The following is a 14,944-nucleotide window of genomic DNA, read 5'->3' as shown; positions in this document are numbered from 1 at the left end:
TGGGTGAAATGGGTGAAGAGAATCAAAAGGTACAAGTTTCCAATTATAAAATAAGTCCTGGAGAAGTAATGTACAGCATGGCGACTATAGTTAATACTGTATTGCATATTTGAAAGTTGCTAAGAGAGTAAATCTTAGAAGTTCTCATCACAAGAAAAAAATTATGTATGGTGCCCTATGTTAACTAGATTTATTGTGGTGATCATTTTGCAATACATCAAATTATGTTGTACACCTGAAACTAATATAATGTATTGCAAGGGGGCACCTGGTTAAGCGTCTGCATTCAGCTCAGGTCATGATCTCAGGGTCCTGGGATCGAGCCCCGCGTCAGGCTCCCTGCTCAGTGGGGAGCCTGCTTTTCCCTCTCCCATCTGCTGCTCCCCTTGCTTGTGTGCTCTTTCTCTCTCTCAAATAAATAAATAAAATCTTAAAAAAAAAAAAAAAAGGGCAGGGGTGCCTGGCTGGCTCAGTCAGTAGAGCATGTGATGCTTGATCTCAGTGTTGTGAGTTTGAACCCCAAGCTGGGCCTAGAGATTATTAAAAAAAAAAAAAAAAAAAGGCAAAAAAAAATGGATGAAAGGCATGAACAGACATTTTGCTGAAGAGGATATACAGATGGCAAATAAGCACATGAAAAGATGTTTAACATCAATAGCCATCAGAAATACACAAATTAAAACCACAGTGAGGTAACACCATACACCTATAAGAATGACTAAAATAAAAAATAGTGACAACACCAAACGCTGGCAAGGTTGGGGAGAAATTGGGTCACTCATGTATAGCTGGTAGGAACGTAAAAGGATATAGGTATTCTGGAAAAAGTTTGGCAATTTCTTTCAAAATTAACATTCAGCTACCATACAACTCAGCAGTTATACTCCTGGTCATTCACCCCAGTAAGTGAAAATTATGTTCACACAAAAACCTGTACATGAATGTTCATAGTAGTTTTATTCATAATAGCTAAAAACTGGAACCAGCTCACATGTCCTTCAGTGGTTGAGTGGTTAAACAAACTTTGGTATATCCATAGCAAGGAATACTACTCAGCAGTGAAAAGGAATGAACTAGTGATATACAAAATAACTTGGATGAAGCTCCAGGGAGTTATGCTTAGTGAAAAAAGCCAAATTCAAAAGTTTACATGCTGTTAGATTCCATTTATATAAGATGTTTGAAAAGACAGCATTTTAGAAGTAGAGAAAATGGGGTGCCTGGGTGGCTCAGTCAGTTAAGCATCTGACTCTTGATTTCAGCTCAGGTCATGATCTTGGGGTTGTGAGATCAAGCCTCGCGTTGGGCTCTCCGCTCAGTGTGGAGTCTGCCTTAGGATTCTCTCTCTCTCCCCTTCTCCCTGTTCCTCTCTAAAAAAAAAAAAAAAAAAAAAAAAGGAAGTGGAGAACAGATCACTGGTTGCACAGGGTTAGGGACAGGGTTGGGGGAGATGTGGGTGTAGTTATAAATGGCAATGGGAGGGATCCTTGTGTTGGAATTGTTCAGTATCTTCTCTGGTAATGCATACATGAGCTTACAGGTGATAAAACTGTATAGAACTAAATACACTACACACAAAGGAAGATAAATAAAACTGGGGAAATCTGAATAAGATTGGTGGGGTTGACTATATCAAGGTCAGTATCCTAGCTGTGATATTGCACTGTACTTTTGTAAAATGTTACCATTGGGGGTAATTAGGAAAAGCACTCTGGGACTCTCTGTGTTATTTCTTACAACTGCATGCAAATCTGTAATGATCTCAGTAAAAGACTTCAATTAAAAAAAAGATGAGGGTGCCTGGTTGGCTCAGATGGTTGAGCGTCTGCCTTTGGCTCAGGTCATGATCCCAGGGTTCTGGGATCGAGCCCCGCAGCGGGCTCCCTGCTTGGCGGGGAGTCTGCTTCTCCCTCTCCCTCTGCTGTTCCCCCTGCTTGTGCTCTCTCACTCTCTCTGTCAAATAAATAAATAAAAGCTTTAAAAAAAAAAAGTGCCGGGGTATCTGGGTGGCTCAATCGGTTGAGTGTCTGCCTTTGGCTCAGATTGTGATCTCAGAGTCCTGGGATGGAGCCCTGCATTGGGCTCCCTGCTCAGTGGGAGTCTGCTTCTCCCTCTGCCTCTCCCCCCGTTTGTGCTCTCTCTCTCGCTCACTCTTTTTCTCAAATAAATAAGTAAAATCTTAAAAAAAAAAAAAGATGCCAAAATTTGGATCCTTGATTTTCAAGGTGAAGGGTGTTTCCAGACCTCTTTGCATTTCTGGCATGGTACTGTAGGGGAGAATTTTCCACCCCAAGATATGTCTCTTTGGTATAAGATTATTTTAGGCTGATTATTTTTAAGAAACTGCGAACACAGGAGAAGCTCTGAAAACTAAGTAGAAGTTACCCTTTAGTAAGAGACATTTAGATGTATAATGGAAATCTCCATTTGTCAGGGTGTCTCCCTTGCTGTAGCAGGAACTGGATGACTCAGTCTCTAGGAACTCTTATCAATGGAGGAGGCAAAGGCTTAAATCTGCATAATAACCTTACCCTTGTTTACCGTGCTTTTCCTGGTAACCTTCCTTAACTGGCTCCCCACTCCCCAACATCTTCATTTGTCTTTCACTTGTCGACTGAAAAAAAAAAAAGCCAACCTCAAAATAGGTTAGTAAATGTTGTAATCGTCTTATTGAGGACTGTAGCCTGGGAGACAGTATTTTAAATTGCCCTGAAAGATCTGCTCTGAAGCTTGTTGGTTTCCAGGGATTATACGCAAACAGGGGAAGGGGTATGCGTGCTTGCAAGCGGTTCTCCAAGGTATACTTGTGCCTCACAAGGTATAATGTGGTTGTAAAATTAAGGTTTTCTGATTTCCACATAGGCATGTGAAAGAGCCTTAGGTCATCTTAATACATTATGTTTCTTTCTTTCTTTTTTTTAGATTTTATTTTTAAGTAATCTCTACATCCAACGTGGGGCTCGAACTTACAACCCTGAGTGATAAAGAGTTTCATGCTCTACTGACTGCCAGCCAGGTGCCCCCATGGTGTTTCAGTCACATCTGATTGTTAAAAAATATGGACTATATGCTTCCACTTAACTGGTTTTCTGGTTCTTTTTGTTTTTGGTTTCTCCTTGAGGTCACTTGAGACAGTCACGAGAGGCTGACATCAGTCATCTACTGCAGTTTTAGTGAACAGTCCCCACTTCGGGGCAAATTGTGACCTATAGGAGACAATGGTGAACAAGTATCTCTTTGTTCCATGGTACTAGGAAGGCTCATTCCTAGTTGTTCTGATATATATGAGACAAGCATGTCCTCCCCAAAAGGATAACCATCTCTAAGCTTCTGAATTTGCTCAAGTTTAGGATTTTTATAGCCTGAGGTATCTCCTCATGTCTAGGTAGAAATCGTCAACCTTTATATAGAACTGTACATGTTATTTATAGTATTGAGACATTTTACCATCATTAGCTTCGTGTGAGTCTGACTAGATTATTGCATACAAGAGGCTAACAATTTGTAAAGTAAACATGTTAATAAAAAGGGTAATATCAGAGCTAGAAACATTAGAATGATTTAACAAGAATTTGGGAACCAAATATTTAACTAATATTTCTTCAGGACTGGATATTGGGTCACTTAAGGCTGATATGTGGTAATAATTAGCTTGTTCCCAGCGTAATGGAGCCCCCTGACTTAATCTGCTCTAACTGGGAGTCATCCACATGAATCTGTCCCATATCTGGAGTAACTTTTCATTCAAAAGTCCTTGTGGTATGGTTACAAATTAACATTCTATCCTTTTTTTTTTTTTTTTTTTTAAAGATTTTATTTATTTATTTGAGACAGAGAGAATGAGAGAGAGAGAGCACATGAGAGGGGGGAGGGTCAGAGGGAGAAGCAGGCTCCCTGCCGAGCAGGGAGCCCGATGCGGGACTCGATCCAGGGACTCCAGGATCATGACCTGAGCCGAAGGCAGTCGCTTAAACAACTGAGCCACCCAGGCGCCCACATTCTATCCTTTTGACAAGATTTTTTTTTTTTAAGTAAAATATCACAGATCAACATTGTTCCCCAGTAGCTGGAGTTTAACTGTTCTGTTCTGGACCTTAGGGAAGAAGCCTGCTCCATATCTCATGAACCAATCTTAGTTTTTTTTTTTTTTAAAGATTTTATTTTATTTTTTTGACAGAGAGAGACAGCGAGAGAGGGAACACAAGCAGGGGGAGTGGGAGAGGGAGAAGCAGGCTTCCCTGGGATCATGACCTGAGCTGAAGGCAGACACTTAACGACTGAGCCACCCAGGCACCCCCATGAACCAGTCTTAGTCTTGAGAATAGGTCAGTTCAGTTAAACAGCTGCCTCATTTCGGGAGGTGGTCCCGCAGGTGGGCTCTCAAAGTTCAGGTAATTAATAAGAAGCATTTCTTATGGAAAGAAAAGAAAAACACAGGTTAATGTTTGGAGCAAATTCGAAACCCAATGTCTGGGTCCTGAGTGCTGCCCATGAGAATAGTGCTAGACCAGGCTCGAAGCATCTTCAGATGGAGTGAGGGCGGGCCGTGGCAATCTGACAGATTTCCTGCTCTACAGTATGAATGTCTCTGGAGATCTTTCTGAGCGGCCCCAACAGCAACAGACATGAACATTTTGTCAACGTGGGCCATTGTGGCAATTTCTCTGAAGTTGACCTCAAGGTGTCTAGCTTCAGCTCATGGGGCCTCAGAAAAAAAAAAAAAAAAAAAAAGGCACTTTTTGTTCTCAATGATTCCAAGTCAAAAGAATGAGAGAAAATTGGAAATCTTAGTTTGGGGAGTCATAGCCAGATATTTGAGGAAATCAAAAGAATTCCAGTCTCAGTTCACTTTTGTGGGCAAACAACAAACACTCAAAGATAGTGAATCAGAGCTAGAGTATAACATCCACAGAGGTGTGTTACTGAAACATAATTTTTCTCTCTAAAATCACCCTCATTTCCACCAATGATGGCCAAATCAAAACTAATTTGTTTAATGAAATAAGTCTAGTTTCAACAACTTGGCCTGATTATTTTACATATGTGCAGCAAGAATAGTGGTTCTTTTAAAAATCTGCTTTGCTGGAACTTTTCCTTCTTTTTTTTTTTTTTAAAGATTTTATTTATTTGACAGAGAGATAGAGAGCACAAGTAGGCAGAGAGGCAGGCAGAGGGAGAGAGAGAAGCAGGCTCCCTGTTCCAGGCTTGATCCCAGGACCCTGGGATCATGACCTGAGCCAAAGGCAGATACGTAACCCACTGAGCCACCCAGGCGCCCCTGCTGGAACTTTTCATAAGGAATTTCAGATTGAACTTTTAACAGCCTCTTGAGGCTAAGAGGCCAAGCCAAATACTTACATCAGACTCACATGCAATATCTATAGATTCAGGTTGCTTCCTCTCTTCTTGAGGTCCCCCAAAATATCCTGAGGTTCCTGACCTTGCCAGGAACTGACCTTCCTTACTCACCTGATGATTTTTCCAAGAGGCTTCATTGGCTCCATGAAGTCAACCTGAGTTCCTTAAAGCTGTCTGGTCATATCTGAGTCTCTGCAAATCTTTCTCAAATATGACATTCCAGGCAAAGCCCTGGTGGTATAACCAATGTTTCCGATGGTGTCCTGTTATAAGGAGAACAGCTTATTATTAAACTTATGCAAATAACTGTAATTGCCATGAAAGTAAGAATGCTCACTGAGAATTTCTGAAGTCTAGAGGGATCAGGTAGGGAGAAAAAGATAAATGTTTCCTTAAATCCGGAAGAGCAAATGTTAGAGAACCAGCAATGTTTCCTTAATTCTTTCAGTCCCATGTTACTAATTCTTGTTCGGTTTTGATGCAGTTTTTCCATTAGCTCCAGAAATTTTTATTCTGTTTAGTTTTATGATCGTAAAGGTATCAGAAACTATATCGATCAAAAGTCCTTTCCATGAATCTTTTTGAATCTGAAACGTATTTGTAAAAGCAGCAGAATAAGACAATAACTGTAAATGTCAAGACTAAAAAATGGGGGCACCTGGGTGGCTCAGTCGGTTAAGCGTCTGCTTTCAGCTCAGGTCATGATCCCAGGGTCCTGGGATCGAGTCCCACAATGGGGTCCTTGCTTTTCCCTCTGTCTGCCGCTCCCCCTCCTTGTCTTCTCTCTCTGATAAATAAATAAATAAATAAACAAACAAATAAATAAATAAATAAATAAATAAATAAAATCTTTAAAAAAAGACTAAAAAATGGCCATGGTTAAAGATATGATGAGAGTTCATTATAATACAGTTGACAAGGAAATTTGGTTATGTTCTGTGACACGCAGCACTTCAATAATAGAATTACAGGTGATGACATTATACTAGGACATATCAAAACTTTAGGAATTTTATATAATTTCTGGAACAGTTATAGCACAAACCCATGTAATAGGACCTAAGAAGGTTATTCATCATTCATCTGACAATGCTTCCCATGTAACTTAACATACCAAATAAATAAGCCTGATTAATCAAAAAAGACTTCTTTTAGAATCTGAATTTTGGGAAGTTTGTTAAAAATATCAGACAGTTTTAAAGCACAGGCCTAAATGGGATCACAGATCATTACAAAACCTAGTATTTAATTATTTATTTAATCAAGGTGACAGATAATAAGAGATTCTACAGGCAAATACAGAAGGTTACATAGTTGTTAGCAAATCTTAGTTCTTTTAATATTGAAAAGAGTCAGTTTTCCTAAGTGATCAAAGACCTGGTAAAGACAAAACACAGAAACTTGTTTTTCTAGGCAGATTACATGAAAGATAAAAACCTTTGTTTACAATTTCCTATTAAGAGTAGATCAATAGTATATCCTCTTGATGAGCACTGAGTAATATATGGAACTGTTGAATCACTATATTGTATACCTGAAAGTAATATAACACTATATATTAACTATACTGGAATTAAAATAAAAGAGTAGACCAAAAATCTAAGAAAATTTTGGTATTTTAACAGAAAAACCAAATTCCAATCCTGTACCAGTGTACTTTAGATATTAAAACTCATTTATTCCGATTTTAGTTTGACCACACATAAAATTCTTTTCCAAAAATTCCTTCTTCATAAACCTCTTACAGTTTTCTTTTTTATTTAGGTTTTGTCCTAAGTTTTCCTTCTCCAAACAACCAGTCTCATTTTAGGACAAAAGCACTCTCTTTCATCAACAAAAATGTACTCCCATTCCTCATACATTTTTACCAAAAACCCACATCTTACGTTCCTTGCATACAGAGTTGTTTCCCTTATTATTTTCAGTGGTCTTTTTTTTTCCCTTTTAAAGATTTTATTTATTTATTTGACAGAGAGAGACACAGAGGGAACACAAGCAGGGGGAGTGGGAGAGGGAGAAGGAGGCTTCCCGTGGAGCAGGGAGCCCGAAGCGACTCGATCCCAGAACCATGGGATCATGACCTGAGCTTAAGGCAGACGCCCAACGACTGAGCCACCCAGGCGCCCCTTCAGTGGTCTTTTTTTTTTTTAAGGTTTTTTTTTTTTAAGATTTTATTTATTTACTTGAGAGAGAGAATGAGAGAGAGAGAGAGAGCACATGAGAGGGGGGAGGGTCAGAGGGAGAAGCAGACTCCCTGCTGAGCAGGGAGCCCGATGTGGGACTCGATCCCAGGACTCCAGGATCATGACCTGAGCTGAAGGCAGTCGCTCAACCAACTGAGCCACCCAGGCGCCCCCCTTCAGTGGTCTTAATTACATGTATTACAATTCTCAATGCTTAGAAACCTTACTTTCTAGAGAAGACTAAGTAGTAAGCAATTGTGAACCATCTGTTACATCAGAATTCTCTAGATTGACAAACTTATGAATACATTTCATAATTTCTAGAAACGTGTTTTGCCATGGTACAATCTTTCAGTAAAGCATAAAACATATTTACCAACAGACCCAAATTTATCTTTATTTTCTCTGTAATAAGGTAAAAGTAGATAAAGCTGTGTTTAGTAATCAATGTTTCAGGATTTTATTTGGGAAAGACTTAGATACCCAATGAATTCAACCCAATATATCATTTAACTTAGCAAAACTTCAAAATTTTAGGTCACCAAAGATTTTAGAAGCTATTTAAGTTTACATACAAACTTTTTATCTTATTTAATCTACTTGTTTTGAACAATTACCCATGAAGACTTCGTGAAACAGACAAAATCAACCATTTGAAGTCATTTTTGCTGACAAACTGCAACAGATACAACATGAATTTAACTAATAAATTGAGTTAGAAAAGTTGATTATCTGTATTGTGTTCAATATTGATAACTCCCAAAGACCTGCCGATTTTAATTAGACCAACAAACTTAAACTGGCTTTATTACTGAGTATTTTTCCAGATCATGTGAACTTGAAGCTTATTTGGGTTAGTTCTATTTCTGAGAATTTAATTTATATAAGCACTTAATTTTCTTTAAGCCAATCAAATAGAGCTCTTTTACAAATTAATTTTGGCAATACCATCTGGAGGTAGACAATGCCACATATCTACAACACATACAGACACAAATAAAAACCTTATAATCATTGTTTTAAAAATTTCAGCCATGAGGCAGGTATGATAATGTAGAACTCGCTAGTTTATAAAAGAAGAGTTGGATCCGGACTGGTTTTCTGGCAGATGGAATAAGTTAAGCTCACCTGCTCAGATGGCCAAAGCTTTTTTCTATTAACATTTGTGGAGAGGACACCTAAGATTTGTATTTATCCTTGACAAGTAACCTTACGGAAGCTGTGGGCTAAGTTTTGGTCAAGAGTGCTTCTAGAGGGGCACCTGGGTGGCTCAGTCAGTTAAGTGTCTGCCTTCAGCTCAGGTCATGATCCCAGGGTCCTGGGATCGAGCCCCGCATCGGGCTCCCTGCTCCGTGGGAAGCCTGCCTCTCCCTCTCCCTCTCCCACTCCCCCTGCTTGTGTTCCCTCTCTCGTTGTGTATCTGTCAAATAAATAAATAAAATCTTAAAAGAGTGCTTCTAGAGCCATTTGAATTTTTTTTAAAAAAGGTTTCTCTTTCCTTTTTCTTTTCAGTCTTAGAAATAGGAAATGATCTAGATAAGAATTCTCGGAGAGGTTATAAGACTTTTGACATTGGGGTGCCTGGGTGACTCGGTTAAACATCCGACTCTTGATCTCAGTCAGGTCTTGACCTCAGGGTCATGAGTTCAAGCCCTGCGTTAGGCTCCATGCTGGTTGTGGAGCCTACTTAAAAAAAAAAAGACTGGGGTGCTTGGGTGGCTCAGTCATTAAGCGTCTGCCTTCGGCTCAGGTCATGATTCCAGGGTCCTGGGATTGAGCCCCGTGTTGGGCTCCTTGCTCAGTGGGGAGCCTGCTTCCTCTCCCACTCCCCCTGCTTGTGTTCCCTCTCTCTGTCAAATAAATAAATAAAATCTTAAAAAAAAGACGACATAAATAGGGGAGGTCTGGGGATTGGCAAAAAAGGACAGATTGAAGGACTTTGAATTGTTTCTGGGGCCATATTTCTAGTTTTGCTAAGATTTGTAAGATAAGGACAGTTGCTTTTAATCCTTCAAGGAATTGGGTTGCAACTTAAATGACATTCTAGGTTGATCTATCCATCTGGTTGCTTCTTCCCCTCTGGGTACATAGTTCTAATTTTAGCTTAGGGGAGAGGGCCTTAAAAAATTCCTATCAGGCTCTGAATATCAGCTTCAGTCTGGCCAGCTCTTGAGTATAGAGCCATAATTGCATTCACATGGTAAGGAGAAGGAGGCTTTGATTTTAATGCCTTGTTCCCTGGAAGCTCATTTAAAGGATAAGAAGGAGGTGGAACAGTTGGAAGTTTTTCAGGAGTTCATAATTTTGAGCTCAATTTTGTCACTATTTCAGAAAGTTTCTTATTAGTCTCTTACGTGGATAGTATCTGGTCAGTGTTTCTTTTAGAACCTTTAAATACCAATTAAAATATGTATCCCACTCAGGTGGTTTAGTTCAATAGCCAGCTTTCTTGAGTTGGGTGTGCAGATAAACTAGTTAGGTATTCCAAAGGATCCCTGTTTAGACCAGATGAGCGTTTATGATCATCCTTAGTATAATTTTCTCATTTATTTAGGAACTTGCAAGTATAGGATCCATGTGCCTTAAACGTGAATCCCACCAGAGTCTTGCAAGGTGGTTCTCCATCATGTTTCTCCAATTGTGATGGTTGATCTCTCATCCTAGTGGTTTTGAAGGCTTGGCACCACCGAAGGAGTTTTATTGTGGACCAGTGTGCTGATTAGAGGAATCTCACTCTCATAAGTGTTACTCTGGAGCCGATTGATCGTATTTTGTGTCTCGGTTTTCTCTTGGTTTAGCCTAGCTAAATCGAAAGTGCTCGGAAAGCTGAGTGGCCAACTCTTATATGCGTCCCTGGCAGAGCAACTAAATTATTTGTATTGTGAATGGGAATCCCTCTGGGACTGCTGCACGGTGTGAGGTTAACCTCTGTCACTCTCTAATGAGAGGAGCTAGTGGCCCTTGTCTTCTGATTCATTCAGAATCTCGTCTATATGATTGTAGCATTGAGCGCTCAAATTGGCAAAATAGCAAAGGATTTTAAATGCCTGGGATGAGGATCTGTCTCTCCAATAGACCTGCAAGTGGTGCTCTACAGAATGGCGCCCTTTCTGACTCACGAAGGGGAAAAGAGACAACGGATAAGACCTAAAACCTGTGTCATACCGAGAATACCGCCCTTTCCTGACTTTGCAGGAGCAAGAACAGAAGCAACAATGAAGACGCCTCTGGACTTTCTACCCACTAAACCGGGAGGTCCAGATCCCAGGAAAGACTCACCCAGGCGTCTGTCCTCCATCCGAGGATTCAGGTTGGACGCAAGGGGCCTGTTTTGGTACCAAGGCTCCAGTTCCTTGTGGAGTCCAGACGAGAAGGTGGCATCTCTTCTGAGGTCCCTTCATGGTCGCCAAATTGTCGCCTGAAAAAAAAAAGCCAACTTTGAAATAGGTTAGTGAATGCTTTATTCATGATCTCACTGAGGACTATAGCCTGGGAGACAGTATTTCAGATTGCTCGGAAAGATCGGCTCTGAAGCTTGTTGGCTTATAGGAGATTATATGCAAAAAAGGGGAAGGGGTGTGCGTGCTGGTCAGCGTTTCTGCAAGATATAGTTGCGCCTCAAAAGGTATAATTTCTTCGGTTGTACACATTAAAGTTTATCGATTTGGGCACAGACTCGTGAAAGACCATTAGGTCATCTTAATACAGTATGTTTCTATCCTATCTGATTGTTCAAAAGTATTGCCAGCATGCCTCCCCCTAACTGGTTTTCTGGCTCTTGTTTTTGGTTTCTCCTTGAGGTTACTTGGGATGGCCACAGGAGGCTGCACGGTTGGAGATGGTATTTAAAGTGATGACGTGGGCCATCTTGGGGAGTTACTCAGTTTTCCTGGGTTTCCTGTTATTAAACTTGTGTTTGTTTTTCATGTGTTAATCCATCTTATATTAATTTCTTAGACTAGTCAAAGAACCTAGAAGGATGGCGTGCCTGGGTGGCTCATTCGGTTTAAGTGTCTGCCTTGGGCTCAGGTCATGATCCCAGGTCCTGGGATTGAGCCCGGCGTTGGGTTCCCTGCTCAGCGGGGAGTCTGCTTCTCTCTCTCTTCCTCTGTCCCTCCCCACCGCTCGTTCTCTCTCTGTCAAATAAATAAATAAAATCTTAAAAAAAAAAAGAACCTAGAAGGAAGAAAGGGAAAAGGTTTCCACCCCTACAGTATCATTTAGGTACTAGTCCTCTGTCCCCCTCATCTTTGAAACACATTTTACTGAGAAGGAAAATCACCTTCATGATTAAACATGGTTGCATTTTTTTTTTTTTTTTTTTGGCTTTCCCGTCTTCCCCACTGGTAATTTTCTTTGCTGACATTTTTCGCTTTCTCTAGTTTTAACATATGTTCATCAGCAAAACAGAACCCTGTCCATTATGCAGAGCACTATCAAAAGCTCCCCCTGGGGGTTTGAGACATTTGTCTCTCAAGCCGAGAAGTGGCATTGCGTGTGTCCCTGGCATGTTTTTCTGGCCTCGTAGACTAGCATCTTCTGGTCAGGAGCTGGCCTCCAGATGGACAATCCCACGACAGCACCTCACTAATGTCAGGCTGTGGCCGACCAAGAACGACTTGTGCCTTCTGGTGTCCCTGGCACATGGCCGACCTCACACGGCTTACTCATTGTGATTAGTACAGTGACTGCATGAACAGCCTTCTGGAAAGACCATCCAGCATCACTTGTCTCACCTCATCACTGGATGCTGAAGCTTCCATTTGCTCATCGGGAAAATGCTTTTTACCTCAAAGAGCTATTGTGAGGAACAAAAATTAGAAATAGCTGTGAAGCACTTTGTACCCGCCAAGGAAATGTGAGTCACCACTGGAGTCCCAAGTAGGACTGGGCTCAGCTGTGAGTAACATAAACCACCCCCCCGCCAAATCCCAGTGGCTGAAACAGGGTAGAAGTTTATTTTTCTCTCATGATCAAGTCCAAGGGAAGTTGTAGGGGAGGAAAAATAATTTTCCTTTTCCCCTTCTGAGTTCTTAGCTGAGAGCTCTGCAATGAAAGACTAACAAGGAGAAAACCTGCTCCCCCCAGCAGCGGTTTATTAGCAGGTTTGTCTCCTGGATGCATGAGAGAGACCCAGGGAAACTGAGCGACTCTCTGAGGTGGCCTAGCCGGTTTTTTTTTAAAGATTTTTTTATTTGAGAGAGAGGGTGAGAGTGAGACACAGAGAGAGAGATAGAGAACGAGAGAAAACATGAGCTGAGGGGAGGAGCAGAGGGAGAGGGAGACTCCCCTGCTGAGTGTGGAGCCTGACTCAGGGCTCGATCCCACGACCCCTGAGATCATGACCTGAGCCAAAGGCAGACGCTTAACCGACTGAGCCACCCAGGCGCCCCTGGTCTAACCAGTTTAAATACCATCTTCAGCTAGAGGCAAAGGGATGAAAGTTACTGTGTGTGTATGTGTATGGGGGGGCAGTTATGAGGGGTGACCAGGAAAAAAACAGGTAAACCAGGGTAAGGTTGTTATGCAGATTTAAGTCTGTACCTTCTCCACTGGTGAGAGTTCCTTGTGACTCAGTCTTCCTCCTCTGGTACCTCAAGGGCGACACCTTTACAGACGGAGATTTCCCTTATAGTGAAAATGGTCATCACAAAAGGGTTAGCTTGTTTTCAGAGCTTCTCCTGTGTCTCCTATTTCTCAAAAGGATCCTTATGGCGAAGAGGCATATTTCGGGTTGGTATGTTCTGCTCCCTTTCAAAGGCTGGAGCACGCGTGGCAGCTCTGCCCCACCAAGCTCTTAAGGACTTAGATTCTTCCTATATTACTGGCCCACAGTGAGGGGTTTCTAGTCTCATCATTGTCTTCTTCTTCTTTTTTTTAAAAGATTTTATTTATTTATTTGACAAAGAGAGACACAGCGAGAGAGGGAACACAAGCGGGGGGAGCAAGAGAGGGAGAAGCAGGCTTCCTGCAGAGCAGAGAGCCCGATGTGGGGCTCAATCCCAGGACCCTGGGATCGTGACCTGAGCCGAAGGCAGACGCTTAATGACTGAGCCACCCAGGTGCCCCTCATCATTGTCTTCTGATCGAAGAGCGGTGCCAGAGCACCATCCGACCCCAAGGAAAGATATAGTCCTGTGTGTGTCTTCTCTACTTAATACTTCACTTCTGATCACCAAATGTGTGGTAATGTTTCTCACCCCATGCAATGAGGTGATACCAGCTGGATATCCTACAGTCTAACTGAATTCTAACACTGTCTCCCTGAGGATAGCATCAGATCCCGCAGGGTAAGGGGCTCTGTCCCATGAGGCTTCTAACACCCTTCAGACAACAGTTGTAAGTTTAGGCTGTCATCCGTGCTTCTGACTGACTATAGATCAGTTCCCACATCTCCCTCCTTGGGTTCGATTAATTTGCTAGAGTGGTTCCCGGAGCTCTGGAAGACAGTTAAAAAAATTTTTTATTATGTTTTTATCTTTATTTTTTATTAACATATAATGTATTATTTATCTCAGGGATACAGGTCTGTGATTCATCAGTCTTACACAATACCCAGCACTCACCACAACACATACCCTCCCCAATGTCCATCACCCAGCCACCCCATCCCTCCCAACCCCCACCACTCCAGCAACCCTCAGTTTGTTTCCTGAGATTAAGAGTCTCTTAGGGTTTGTCTCCCTCTCTGGTTTCGACTTGTTTCATTTTTGTCCTCTCTTCTCCTATGATCCTCTGCCTTGTTTCTTAAATTCCATATATCAGTGAGATCATATGATAATTGTCTTTCTCTGATCGACTTATTTCACTTAGCATAATATCCTCTAGTTCCATCCATGTTGTTGCAAATGGCAAGATGTCATTTTTTGATGGCTGCGTAATATTCCATTGTGTATATATATATATATATATATATATATATATATATACCACATCTTCTTTATCCATTCATCTGTTGATGGACATCTGGGCTCTTTCCATAGTTTGGCTATTGTGGACATTGCTGCTATAAACACTGGGGTACAGGTGCCCCTTCGGATCACTGCATTTGCATCTTTGGGGTAAGTACCCAGTAGTGCCATTGCTGGGTCGTAGGGGAGCTCTATTTTCAACTTTTTAAGGAAGCTCCATACTGTTTTCCAGACTGGCTGCACCAGCTTGCATTCCCACCAACAGTGTACAAGGGTTCCCTTTTCTCCGCATCCTCGCCAACATCTGTTGTTTCCTGACTTGTTAATTTTAGCCATTCTGACTGGTGTGAGGTGGTATCTCATTGAGGTTTTGATTTGGATTTCCCTGATGCCGAGCGATATTGAGCACTTTTTCATGTGTCTGTTGGCCATTTGGATGTCTTCTTTGGAAAAATGTCTGTTCATGTCTTCTGCCCATTTCTTGATTGGATT

Source organism: Neomonachus schauinslandi, chromosome X (genome assembly GCF_002201575.2).
Source record: "Neomonachus schauinslandi chromosome X, ASM220157v2, whole genome shotgun sequence".
Lineage (NCBI taxonomy): Eukaryota > Metazoa > Chordata > Mammalia > Carnivora > Phocidae > Neomonachus > Neomonachus schauinslandi.
This window is presented reverse-complemented; position numbering follows the sequence as displayed.